Consider the following 12,394-nt stretch of genomic DNA (forward strand, 5'->3'; position numbering starts at 1 on the left):
AACTATATTTGTTTTGTCAAAAATATGCGAGTACAAGAAGGTATTATTTAGAAAAAAAAGTAATCCATGATGTTAAAAAATAATGTTATAAATAGTTTTTACAAATACCTGATACACTGTTGAAGTAGCAAATAATTGTATTGGAGTAAATATATGCATACAATTGTATATATATATATATGTATTTTTTATTCTTTGTAATAATTAAATTACTATTTTCTAGTTACTCAAAGAGTCAAATACCAGTTCTTGAAACTCAGTTTACTTGCATATTCTTATATCAGGCATACAAACGTTGTGGGTTTCTGTAACAAAAAATATTCGTATGCATGAGTAATGCTCTTAATTAAAGTTTATGTCGAGAATTTTTACGAAGCCTATAATCGGAAGGTTTCTTAAGGGACAATTTTTACTAGTTTTCTACAGTTAAGTTGGTAAGTATGGTAGGCGAGTAAAGTCTTCTAACGTTTGTTTGTTTGTAGTTAAGCACAAAGCTACACAATGGGCTATCTGTGCTCTGCCCACCACGGATATCTAAACCCGGTTTTTAGCGTTCCTAGTCTGCAGACATCCGCTGTTCCACTGGGGCCTCTTCTAACGACGCACACAATTGCAGAGAAAAATTAGATAGTATTTAGAAAAGTCATATAAATTCTCAGTATTTTTATAAAAATCAGACTAAGAAAAATACACATATATAACAAAAAAATTTGCAATAAGAATTTATGTATTAAACTTTTACAAATGTTAAATTATGCGGTTGCTATATTAGAAAATATTTCTATATGAATATTTTAAATGTCGAAATATACCATTTCAAAATTTATTTTTTTAGTTATTTTCGATATAATACTTATTAAATCAAATGTCCATGAGGTTTCTGTTAATAAATAAAGCTTGATAAATTGTTCACATATAAATTTTGCTGTCTCTGCTAAGTGAACTGAAAACAAAAATGATTTTGCTAGTTAGCTTGTTGCTTGACATTAGTGAGAAGTGAAGATTTAAAATCAAATGGTATTTGTTTAGAGGAGAATTATATGAAAATATAATTTTAATTTAATCTACGAGAATAAAGAATGTGTTAATATGTCATTATTATGATTCATAAAACACCGTTATATGATTTCATAGGTAAGTTATAAAGGTTAAAGTTAAAATTACAATTTTGATAAGATATGATAACATTACAAGATATATAAATAAGTGGATATGACGGCGTACAAAGTTCTGTGATTATAATTTTTGTATTATTTCAAAATGACAACAATTACATTTCTAGTGATGTTTTATTGGTTTTAACATGTTTCTGTGCTTATTTGGATACTTCTTGTGTAGCTATTTTATTCTCAAACACATAGTAATGAAAAAGTAGGTTTCACTCTTTAGAAAATAACTGGGCAGCACCGTTCTTTATGAGATTTATCTTAATTGATCTTTTATTTATCTATAGAGGTGGCCTTTGTCTTAGTAATCTTCAACTGATAACTTAAACTGGGCTTTCCCTTAGTTAAAAAATTGGTTATTTTACATAATTGAAATTCATAAGCATGGAAAAAGGCTATGTAGATATATGTGCGCATAATGCATATAGGGCTTAGAATGTTACGCTAAAACTATTTTGAATATCCAAATCAACAAATAACTCTACAACTACAACCGATATATGTTCGCGGTGGAACGGACTGTATCAGAACAAAATTTTGACGTTGTTTGGCGTTCCACAGGTAGTATGATGTAAATGAAACTTGATCACTTCTGGGAAGGGTGATTAATAGTTATTTCCTAAGTAAGATATCCATACACCCAGGTCATAAAGATGTGTTCAGATCGGGGATTTATAATATCCAAGATGGGGATGTCTTTTATACTTAATGGCATTGAAAAGCAAAGGAATATGTATAAAGTGGGGTACTAGGATAAGACTATCCAGAAAGAGACCTGCAAAAACTCATACGTCAGTCGTATTAAGTAAAGTGCTACGTCTTCTTGTAACAGATAAGAATACACGAACACAAAGCTCAGTGGCGAAAGTCGTTCATATGTCTCGTTCAGCAATACGGAACATAACCAAGAAGGACATTCTCGCTACAATTCACGTGTAAACAAGTTGCTTCAACCAATACATACCGCTGGAAAATTAAGTGAATGTTCACGCTATTTCACGTGAAGACATACTGGTCAAGTGGTCTATGGATTTCTATGCAATCGGACTGCTATCCTCATTTAACAGACGGATCATGGAAATGTAGGAAGGAGGAATGTGTTCTGAACATGACAGTCTTACGATGAAGCATTTTACATTGGAAACTACTCTGTTGGGCTGTTGTCAAGATGCGTGGTTTTCTTAAAGAGATTGGTGGGACGTAACGACATGGAGTTTAACAACTTAGATTCCGATCTAGTTCTAATATAATGTATCATCTTCCATACAGATAGATAGATATATAAGGCAAAAAAGGTTTAATTTATAGAATTTGATTATCAGAAATACATGATAAATGCAAATGCAGTACTACGAACATAATTAGACCGTTCGCAACCTATTGGCTAGTGCGCTCGAGCTTTTAATCCCAGTTTTTGTGGTTCGTGGCCTGTTGATTGGAAAACGCTTTCCGCACTTTGGGGCCGCAATTGATGGTGTAATCTTACTATTCGATCAGTTGGTGGTGGTAGCTGTTGATTAGATGCCTTCCTTCTATTATATTGGTTCAAAGTTAGCGACAGCTATACATAGATAGTGTTTTGTGTGAAGATGTTCAAACAAACAAATAAAACAAATCTGTTAATCAACGCCGTTTGTATGAGATGAATTTCAAGAAGATTGTACAGTCTTAGATCTCCTACGTTATGTTTATTTATATGTGTTTATATGTAAACAGTGTGATATGAAATTTGTTTGTGGGAAAAGAAGGTGGAGGGAAGAACATGTTTTTACAATTGAAAATTTTAACTTCAAGGTGGAATATTCCGTACAGGTACGTGCTTCATTTATCATATTAATATCTTATGAAGTTGATCTGTCAGCACCTAATAAAATAAGTAAAAAAAAACAAACACGCATAAGATTGTGGTCGGTGTTTACCTGACATTCTTATAAGGTTGAAACACTGTGAGTTTACACATTGCATGCAGTACACTAATTCAGAGCTGTTTTAAAAGCGTTATGCCTTTATCTTGTGGGATGCTTCTAATATAAATCATATCTAGTAGTGTATGCTAGAGACTTTATTTCTAGCGAATACGATTTTTCTAAAAGTTCATAAGAATACTTATATTCGGTATTTTTTACTTTCGTGTCTGTCTTCTGTCACTTTTATTGATTAAAAGGTTATAATCTAAATAATTTATTTTAGTTACCTTCAAATAATAGTGTTATGTATTGTTAAGGTAACAAATATAATTGATAGTTTTATATTTTTGTTTGCTACACAACGAGCTGTGATATGTTAGCTTTGGATATAGAACTCAGATCCTTAGCGTTATACGCCCTCAAGTTAACGTTTTGGGAGAAAAGAATCCGCCATTTTTATTTTCAGCTAAAACAATGAGTTTTTTAGTCCAAGAATAAAAATAAAGAAGAATTCTATAAACTCAACCATCTTTGTACTACTTAATGCAATTTAGAGCAGAAGTATCGACTTCAAAAAATTGTCGTCGATTTAAAAAAGATCGAGTTGTTAAACATGATTTTTTTCTCTTTAGTTTGTTTTAAGATTCCGTTAAACTACTTACAGAAATTGAAGTTTTAATTTCACTTAAAAAGTCCATCAAACTTTAGAGCAAGTATGAGAGTGATCTACTTTTTTGTTATTTCGTTCCTTAAGATCAAGACATCCACATTTTCGACGTTGTTTTTTATCTTGTTCGTAATAGTTTTCTCATCAAGTTCAGTTATTTTAACTAAGTCACATTATATCACATAGATGTTAAAATAAAGGACAGAACACCATGTATTTTAGATAAAGCTTTGAAAATATTAGTACGTGTGCTTTGTCCAAAATACATTGAAAATGCTTAGCCGTCTACAGTAATTTAGTATTGTAAATGATTTTACATTTAAAAATGTATAACGTAGAACCACTAAGAATAACAAAACAATAGTTCTTTTTCATGATTATAGTGTTAATATAAACAGAATTACTTAGAAAAAAGGACTGTAGGAAGAAATGTCAGCTACCAACTATAGTTTACTTTTAAAACATTTTGCCTTCATGTTGCAGCAATTTTGAATGGTTAGACACTACCACAGCTAAAAAATGTGACACACGATGTGTGAAAAGCTCACTACAGGTATGCAAATCATACCATTTTTAGGGAGGTCTTAGGGCATGCCTTCCAGAAAATTTGTGAAAATATATTGCTAAAAATACAAAATGAAGTGTTGTGTGCTGCGCAATACGTCAAAAGTAACAATGATTGAAATTTCTGAATGATCTTTCAAAGTTAATTATCCTTTTAAATTCGACAGGATTATCATTTGAGATAATAATTCAACTTATGTGAGATATATTAATTTCAAAGCATAAAACTTGATGATAAATTTTTAAAAGATCCCACTTGTCCAGTGGAATGTTTTCTACAGATACGATAACCTATTTCTACTGGTATCTGCTTCAAATGTTTCGGAATCCTTTCTATGACGTACGACAGGTTCCAGTAACATACTTCTACGGTGTTGTTTTGAATAATTCGGAATATCTTGTGTAAGGCACGACAGGTTCCTTCAACCCATTTCTATTGGTGTTGTTTGAAATGATTGAAAACCATTTCTCTTTAAGGTAATCAAATCTCAACGACTAGGTCTCACAAGGATAGTGTATCCCCCTCTCGAATAAGTCAGTTGGGAAACACGTTATAACTACTTTTAGTAATAATTTGTGAAACTGTTGACAAAACTTTGCTCCTTCGTATATATATGTCAAACAAATTTCTATTGTGAGAATAGGACAGAATTGGAGCTAAATGACTTCTTCTTTATCGGGATTCGGGCCATGTTTTGGACCAGGGAGGGTCGGGTTCAGCGTTGACCTCTTCCTCCCTCTAAAGAATTGTTGTTTTGTTTGCCCTGTTACCGAATCTTAGGTAATAACCCTTGTTACGTTGTTGCAATACTCACGGTATGTTAAATTTTGTCCATTATCTGCAGATTTTTAAAAAGAGCTAAATGACACCACTTTTTTTTTCATTTTATTTTAAATTTCACGCAAAGCTACACGAAGGTCATCTGCGTTAACCATCCCTAATTTAGGAATGAAAGACCAGAGGGAAGGCAGCTAGTCATCACCATCCACTTTCAACTCTTGTGCTACTCTTTTTCCAACGAATAGTGGGATTGACTGTCACATTAGAACGCTCCCACGGCTAAAAGGGCGAGCATGTTTCGCGGGACGGGGATTCGAGCGCTATAACCGGCTGGCCATACCAGGCCACACCTCTCTCAAAAAGGAAAACTTTCGCCTTTAAAAGGCCAAAAGATAAAACGATTTCATACTTTAGAACTCATTCTATTTGACTAGAAACTCGGTACATGTTATTACATATTTATTTTAATATCAACGTTTGTTTAGATTAAGTTTGTATTTTAAAACATGCGTAGCTTATAGTGTTAAATATGTATTGCGAAACTCCCGCCTATTCTCCAAAGTTGTAGAAGATTCTCGAGAGTAGGAATCAACAATATTTATATACGTAAAAGCTTAAATGTAGCTCAGTTATGTTACTAAAATTTAATTTTCTAGAGCGCCTCCAAACGCCTATAAATATAACCAGCGCGACGCTCCGAAAAAGAGAGTATTTATTATTAGTTCGCTATAGTCAGTGTGCTATAAACTTTGGAAATTATAACTGTGGTTGTTATAGCGTTTACCAATCGGAAAATTTCAGATATTTGACCAGGAACATTTACAAAGTTCGAACATAACACATCATTTAACTTCAGTGGATTCACACCGGACATTAGTATTTTTACGAGGTCCGGCATGGCCAGATGGTTATGATGCTCGACTCGCAATCTGCGGGTCGCGGGTTCGAACCCCTATCACACCAAACATGCCCGCCCTTTCAGCCGTGGGGGTGTTATAATGTGACAGTCACTCCCACTATTCGTTGGTAAAAAAGTGGCCTAAGAGTTGGCAGTGGGTGGTGATCACTAGCTGCCTTCCCTCTAGTCTTACACTGCTAAATTAGGGATGGCTATCGCAGATAGCCCTCGTGTAGTTTTGCGCAAAATTCAAAAACAAACAAACAAGTATTTTTACGAAAATATTATATAAGTTCATCGTCGAAAGCTCGAAGTTTGTGGCCGACAAATTAGGGAGGACAAAGCTAGCTAGCTTCCCGTTAAGTGAAATATAACTACGTCAACTCGTAATCAACTCGCTCATCGTGAACCCTCGATAAGATATCGGAGAACTTCCAGATTAAAAGGAAGACTTCATATTGCTTGTAAGTTTGTTAAACTTTTCTTTATAAATCATTGTTTGTAATAACTACTTGAAATAACTGTTATTGTAAATCGTATTGTTGTGTATATATATATTAAAATGTATTTGTCTATAAAATAAAATTGTGTGCATCAGTCTTGTTGGCAAATATCATAAACTGACTATATATAGGCTTTTACTAAACTACTAAATTTAAATTATCATTTAGCTCGGTTTCAGACTATTCGAAATTCTAATACGCAACACCCAAGTATTTTACATGTTTTACATTTATCTAAAAAAGTATTTCTCACATAAAAATATTTCACAACCAAGAAAAGCGTTTATAAATATTAATAAAAATTCATATTCTTCCAAAGAAAAGAACTTAGGCAAACAAAATACAAAACGCCTGTGTCTGAGCTGTTTTTTTATAGTAACCTTTGACACATTTCTGTTTAAGCTGAAATATAAGGAGGACAAGAGACATAGAAAGTTTGACAACAAGCAAACAAGAATAACATCCCCTCGTTTCACGTTTCCTAGCAACAAAACTGTTATTTGCTGATAAAGCACATCCTGTCGAGAAGTTGAAGAACTTAAGAAACCTATCAGTAACTTGATATCAACTAATGTATGTTATAACATATAGAAACAGTAGAGCTTATAGCTCTAGATTTTTTATAGTTTCAACCATACTATATTATAGAAGAAAGTTGTATCTTGAAAGAAAGAAACGCCTTCCATTGGTGTTTGAATGAGCCTCATTTACTTTAAAATAATTTCATTAAGCGTATATAGAGATACGTAACGAGGAGAGAATACTCAGTAAATATGAAAAACGTTTTAGGTTTAAAATAAAGAGCTTCTCCGTTTAAATTAAAAACACATTTTTCTCTTATACATAACTTGAAATATGCATATATTGTCTTTCAAGATATTTGGTTCATACAAGAAGATAAACTAAAACATTACATCACTTTTCTGTACTATGGCAGAATACAAACATTTATACAGAGTTGAGTACGTTATAGCCCTTCCTAATTTTGAACTGATAGAGAACTGAAAAAAGCTGGCAAGTTCAAAACTCCTATCTTTTGAGCTACTGATATCTGACTGAATAGTGAGATTTGATTGACACTCTTATAGCTTCATGGCTTTAAAGTGTGGAGAGAATTTTCGCGCCAACGGGATGCGAACCAGGAACCCTAGAACTTACAGTTCGAGATGAAACTTATTCCAGGTTTTGTGAAAAAAACAACAACAAAAATACTTATTTTACTAATGTTTGAGTAGGCTATCAAGTAAAAACAAGTACAAATGCATTTTGACAAGAGTTTGAGGAATAGATGTCAAATATCATGGACAATAAAACACGATGGCAAATACTGGAACAAAATTGAAAACAGTTGATGAAGATGGAAAAGTACCGAACTAAGAATTACAGATTCAAAACACAGGAAGCAAGCTGATTGATTAAGTAAAGGTATAGCTTAATTCTCACACACGTTTTCAGGTTTATTGCTGAAGTCAATCTTCCTGTTAAAGGATTAACAGTGTATGCTTAGCAGCAGAAACTTCACCAACACCTTATTCAGGTTTAGTCAGCTGGATAAAGGAAATCCTGATCATTTTAAATTCCAGCACACGAGGAGTCGCTTACAATAAAAGTGTACTCCCTAACGCAAATGAGCAGACAATATACAAGATGAATAGAAACTGCCACCATCAAGTTCTAACCCCATAGACTACACCACAAATATTTCCCATAGTATATAGTAACTAATGAATAGGATGGCACGTGATACTCAGGCAGGACATTAATATCCACTTTACAATATGCGACACTTATTACTCTGTATATGGCTCAGCAGGATAACACCACAAGAACACAACCTTCAAAAAACTACATTTACAATCACTGTAGTCCGCCTAATGTCATATTCACTCTTGAACTCTTCAAATAAGAAATATTATAATTGCTACACTTACAAGGACAACTTTGAACTGCAGTGATCTGCAAATTCATCTTAATTCTAGTTCCCATGACACGGGCAGTAACCCAGTCATGATATAAATAATAATAATACTTTATTGAAGTCCCGTAGTACAATAAAGTAATCAATAAACATCAATGCATGACAAACAATGATAATTGGTGGGACAGTGTTTTCATCGAGTACACTCAACTCTGCATTTGTGCAAGAATGAAGCACAATAAACCAAAACAATATTATAGATGTAATAATGAATTGAAATACAACACAGACGTTTGGCATGAGCTAGCAGATTGATATCCTTATTATTGAAAATATCAGGTCAGCCATAAGATATACATCTGAAAAATCAATGTCTCTCAAACGCTAAAGAAAATGAAACATGCAAGTATTTTTCTAAACAGATTAACACATTTACCTTGCTTAAGTTACATCTGTCACTTTCTAAGTGTGCTAACCACGCACATACGTAAACACTGTAACATGCACATTGATCGTATAAATATCACTAACAGCGAGGGTATCCAAGAGATGAATTAATGAACTGTAATCGGTGTACGACGATATTACAGCTTGATTATCTTTTAACCAAAGGTGAAATTAAAAAATGATCTGTGACGTAATATATTTGTTGATTCTTCGTATTCTGTTCTGGACTGGAGTTTCGCTTACTTATGGCTCATCCATCTGCTTGGATCAGAAAGCCAGAGAGATACAGTAAAGCTTCTTATAATGTTGGTGTGTGTTTTATATTCACGTCGATTTGAAGTCTTTTTTTTAATTCAACATTTAGCAACTTAAATTAATACGTCACAGGATATGTTTTGAACTTCACCTTTGACGAAAAGAAACATATAATATCATCATTATAAAGTTGGTCCACTGTATAATACCGAATGATAAAGTAAGCGTAATGCCATAATATTATTCACACACCTAAATTAACCTAAGTTACTAAATTGGGAGTTAAAACGGACTTAAAACCCCCTTAAATATTAAGTATTAGATGTATTTGTTTTATGATGTATTTGTATTTAGATGGTATATTAAATTAGCTATATTAATTATCGGTATACTTTTTAGTTTTGGCCCATATAGGTAGCTTGCTTTGATCATACGTTTATGGTAATTTTGTATGCTTAAACTGGCTAGCTTATCAATAAGTGGTTGAACATGTATAGCGTAATTTGCTAGTCTAATAATCATTTAACGACCTTCACACTAACACTTCGTATAATAATGAAAACAAAACTGTGACTGGAAAGCTTATCACGATGACGAAGCTGAAGCTAATTAGATAAAGTAATGTAGAAAAAAGCTTTATCTCAAAATATATCATTCGAATTTAATGCATATGACACCTCAGTAAATCTCAGTGATAAAATAATACCCTTTTACTCCCAATCCATCGCTCGCTATACAAACCCTTAAAGCAGTATAATCATAATACAACATTTTGATTTTAAATTATTCTTGATCTTTATGAGTTCAAAGTTTATATGTGCCAGAAATAAAAAAAAAGAAGTTTTCTCAACTTGATTGAAAAACACATTGAAAACCGAAACCTGTCCAGGCTTCTTCTAGTATAACATATGCTTACCTACATTCTTCGACTTCCTTAAAAATAAAGTTTATAATCCTAAAGCACCCACTTGATTTTTACAATATATTTACATTCAATCTGTGTAGTGTTGTGAAATAAATTCCAATGTTATCATTTTCAAATGTCAGTTTTTGACATATTTTGACAATATAAGCGCATTAATCTTTATAAAACACGCGAAAATCTCCACAAACAAGGAAGTGAGAACTCTAGAGTTAAATTTAATGCAAAATTACAACTTTAAAACTGTTAATACGCCCTCTTCGTGTAAAAAAAAATACCTTAACTTGAAGTAACGGGAAAACAACAATATTAGAAATAATATAAAACAATGCTACATACAAATTTAAAAAAAGAAGTGAACTATTAAAATGTCTGGAGGCATCATTATATGATGGAGGACAGAAAGCCTTCCATGGTGACATCTGGTTTTTCTTCTGTGGTTTGGACAAGATCCTTATGGGCAATTGCAAGCAATTCCTGGTCTAGTGCATCTCTCTTGACACATTGGTTGTATCTGTCATTTGTGCTTTATGGCACCCAGAAAGTTTCAAGCCGTTATTCAGTGGTTGATAGTTGTTGCACCAGTGAACCACCTTATCTAAATGTACATCATCGTGTACGGTTGAAAATGGAACCTTAAGAACACTTAAAGTTTGTTTTTTGGTAAAAATATGAAAGTAAGCTGGGAGGTAAGAGTAATAATGTTTACTTCTGAAGAAGTATACGATAAATTGGCAACGCCTACTTTCAGAAGAATTAAAACGTAAGTTAAAAGAGTGCTTGTTTCAGACAAGTTACATGGTAAGTCGGGTGCTATACTGTAAGTCTGCAGATCGTCTAGCGCAGAAGAATTATATCGTAAGTCTGCAGATCGTCTAGTACAGAAGAATTATATCGTAAGTCTGCAGATCGTCTAGTACAGAAGAATTATATCGTAAGTCTGCAGATCGTCTAGTGCAGAAGAATTATATCGTAAGTTAAAAGAGTGCTTGTTTCAGACAAGTTACATGATAAGTCGGCTGCTATACTGTAAGTCTGCAGATCGTCTAGCGCAGAAGAATTATATCGTAAGTCTGTAGATCGTCTAGTACAGAAGAATTATATCGTAAGTTAAAAGAGTGCTTGTTTCAGACAAGTTACATGGTAAGTAGGCTGCTATACTGTAAGTCTGCAGATCGTCTGGCGCAGAAGAATTATATCGTAAGTCTGCAGATCGTCTAGTACAGAAGAATTATATCGTAAGTTAAAAGAGTGCTTGTTTCAGACAAGTTACATGGTAAGTCTGCAGATCGTCTAGCACAGAATAATTATATCGTAAGTCTGCAGATCGTCTAGTACAGAAGAATTATATCGTAAGTCTGCAGAGCGTCTACTTCAGAAGAACTGTATCATAAGTCTGCAGAGCGTCTGTCCCCCTGTGGAATAGCTGTAAGTTTACGGACTTACAACGCTGAAATCTGGGTTCGATTCCCCGCGGTAGACACAGCAGATAGCCCAATGTGGCTTTTCTCTAAAGCCAAGAAACAAACAGCATATATGTATATAAATATCAGTATTACATCCAAACATAAAAGTAAAACTTTGTATAATATGTTTTCGTAAATCTGTGTCAAAATTGAATTTATGTTAAAAAATTCTTATTTTATTTTCACAGAAACTCCTTCTATAATGAAAAGTTACGAACAATATTACTTATATGAACATTTTTTAATACTTCTTTGCAGTGTACAAAAGAACGTCGAGCAATATTAATATTTTTATTATGTTATGGCGTTCTATCTGACGATTTTAGTGTCAACCTATAAAATATTTTATTATTCTGTATTTTCTCTGATGATGTAATTTAATCAAATGTAGTATTGCCACATCATAGCTAAATCAAGAAAGAGAAGTTCTCCTAACCAAGTGCACTAAACATATAACAGCTGCTTAATGGTTTATCCAAATCAACTTAACTGAGTAAATGATAACTGAGGCAACCGTCGTCATAGTGTCAATAAAATGTGACGGCGAAGATTATCTTGAAATACAAATAGCTAGCAAAAAATGTTCTTTTTTACGTCTGGTTGATTTTTATCTAAATTGTAGTACCAAATCTCTTCCAAGTTTTACTACCTTTGTGTTTATTTTTGTGAATTTATATCTAACATTATGTTTGTGGAATCTGCTTTTAATGTTAGAAAGTATTTTCATTCTTGTGAGTGACAATGTAAGAGAATAACGAAAGTCACAAGAAACTACCGACTGATATATTAAGAAACTACCGACTGATATATTGAGAAACTACCGACTGATATATTAAGAAACTACCGACTGATATATTGAGAAACTACCGACTGATATATTAAGAAACTACCGACTGATAT

At 33.0% G+C, this 12,394-nt stretch overlaps 1 protein-coding gene across 1 annotated transcript in view; it reads left to right on the top strand.

The window, feature by feature from the left end:
* LOC106456855 (protein turtle-like) overlaps nucleotides 1-12,394 on the top strand; it is a 140,833-nt gene that overhangs the window by 229 nt on the left and 128,210 nt on the right. The gene's annotated exons all lie outside the window — the stretch shown is intronic.

This window comes from Limulus polyphemus, unplaced genomic scaffold, assembly GCF_000517525.1.
Source record: "Limulus polyphemus unplaced genomic scaffold, Limulus_polyphemus-2.1.2 Scaffold265, whole genome shotgun sequence".
Classification (NCBI taxonomy): Eukaryota; Metazoa; Arthropoda; class Merostomata; order Xiphosura; family Limulidae; genus Limulus; species Limulus polyphemus.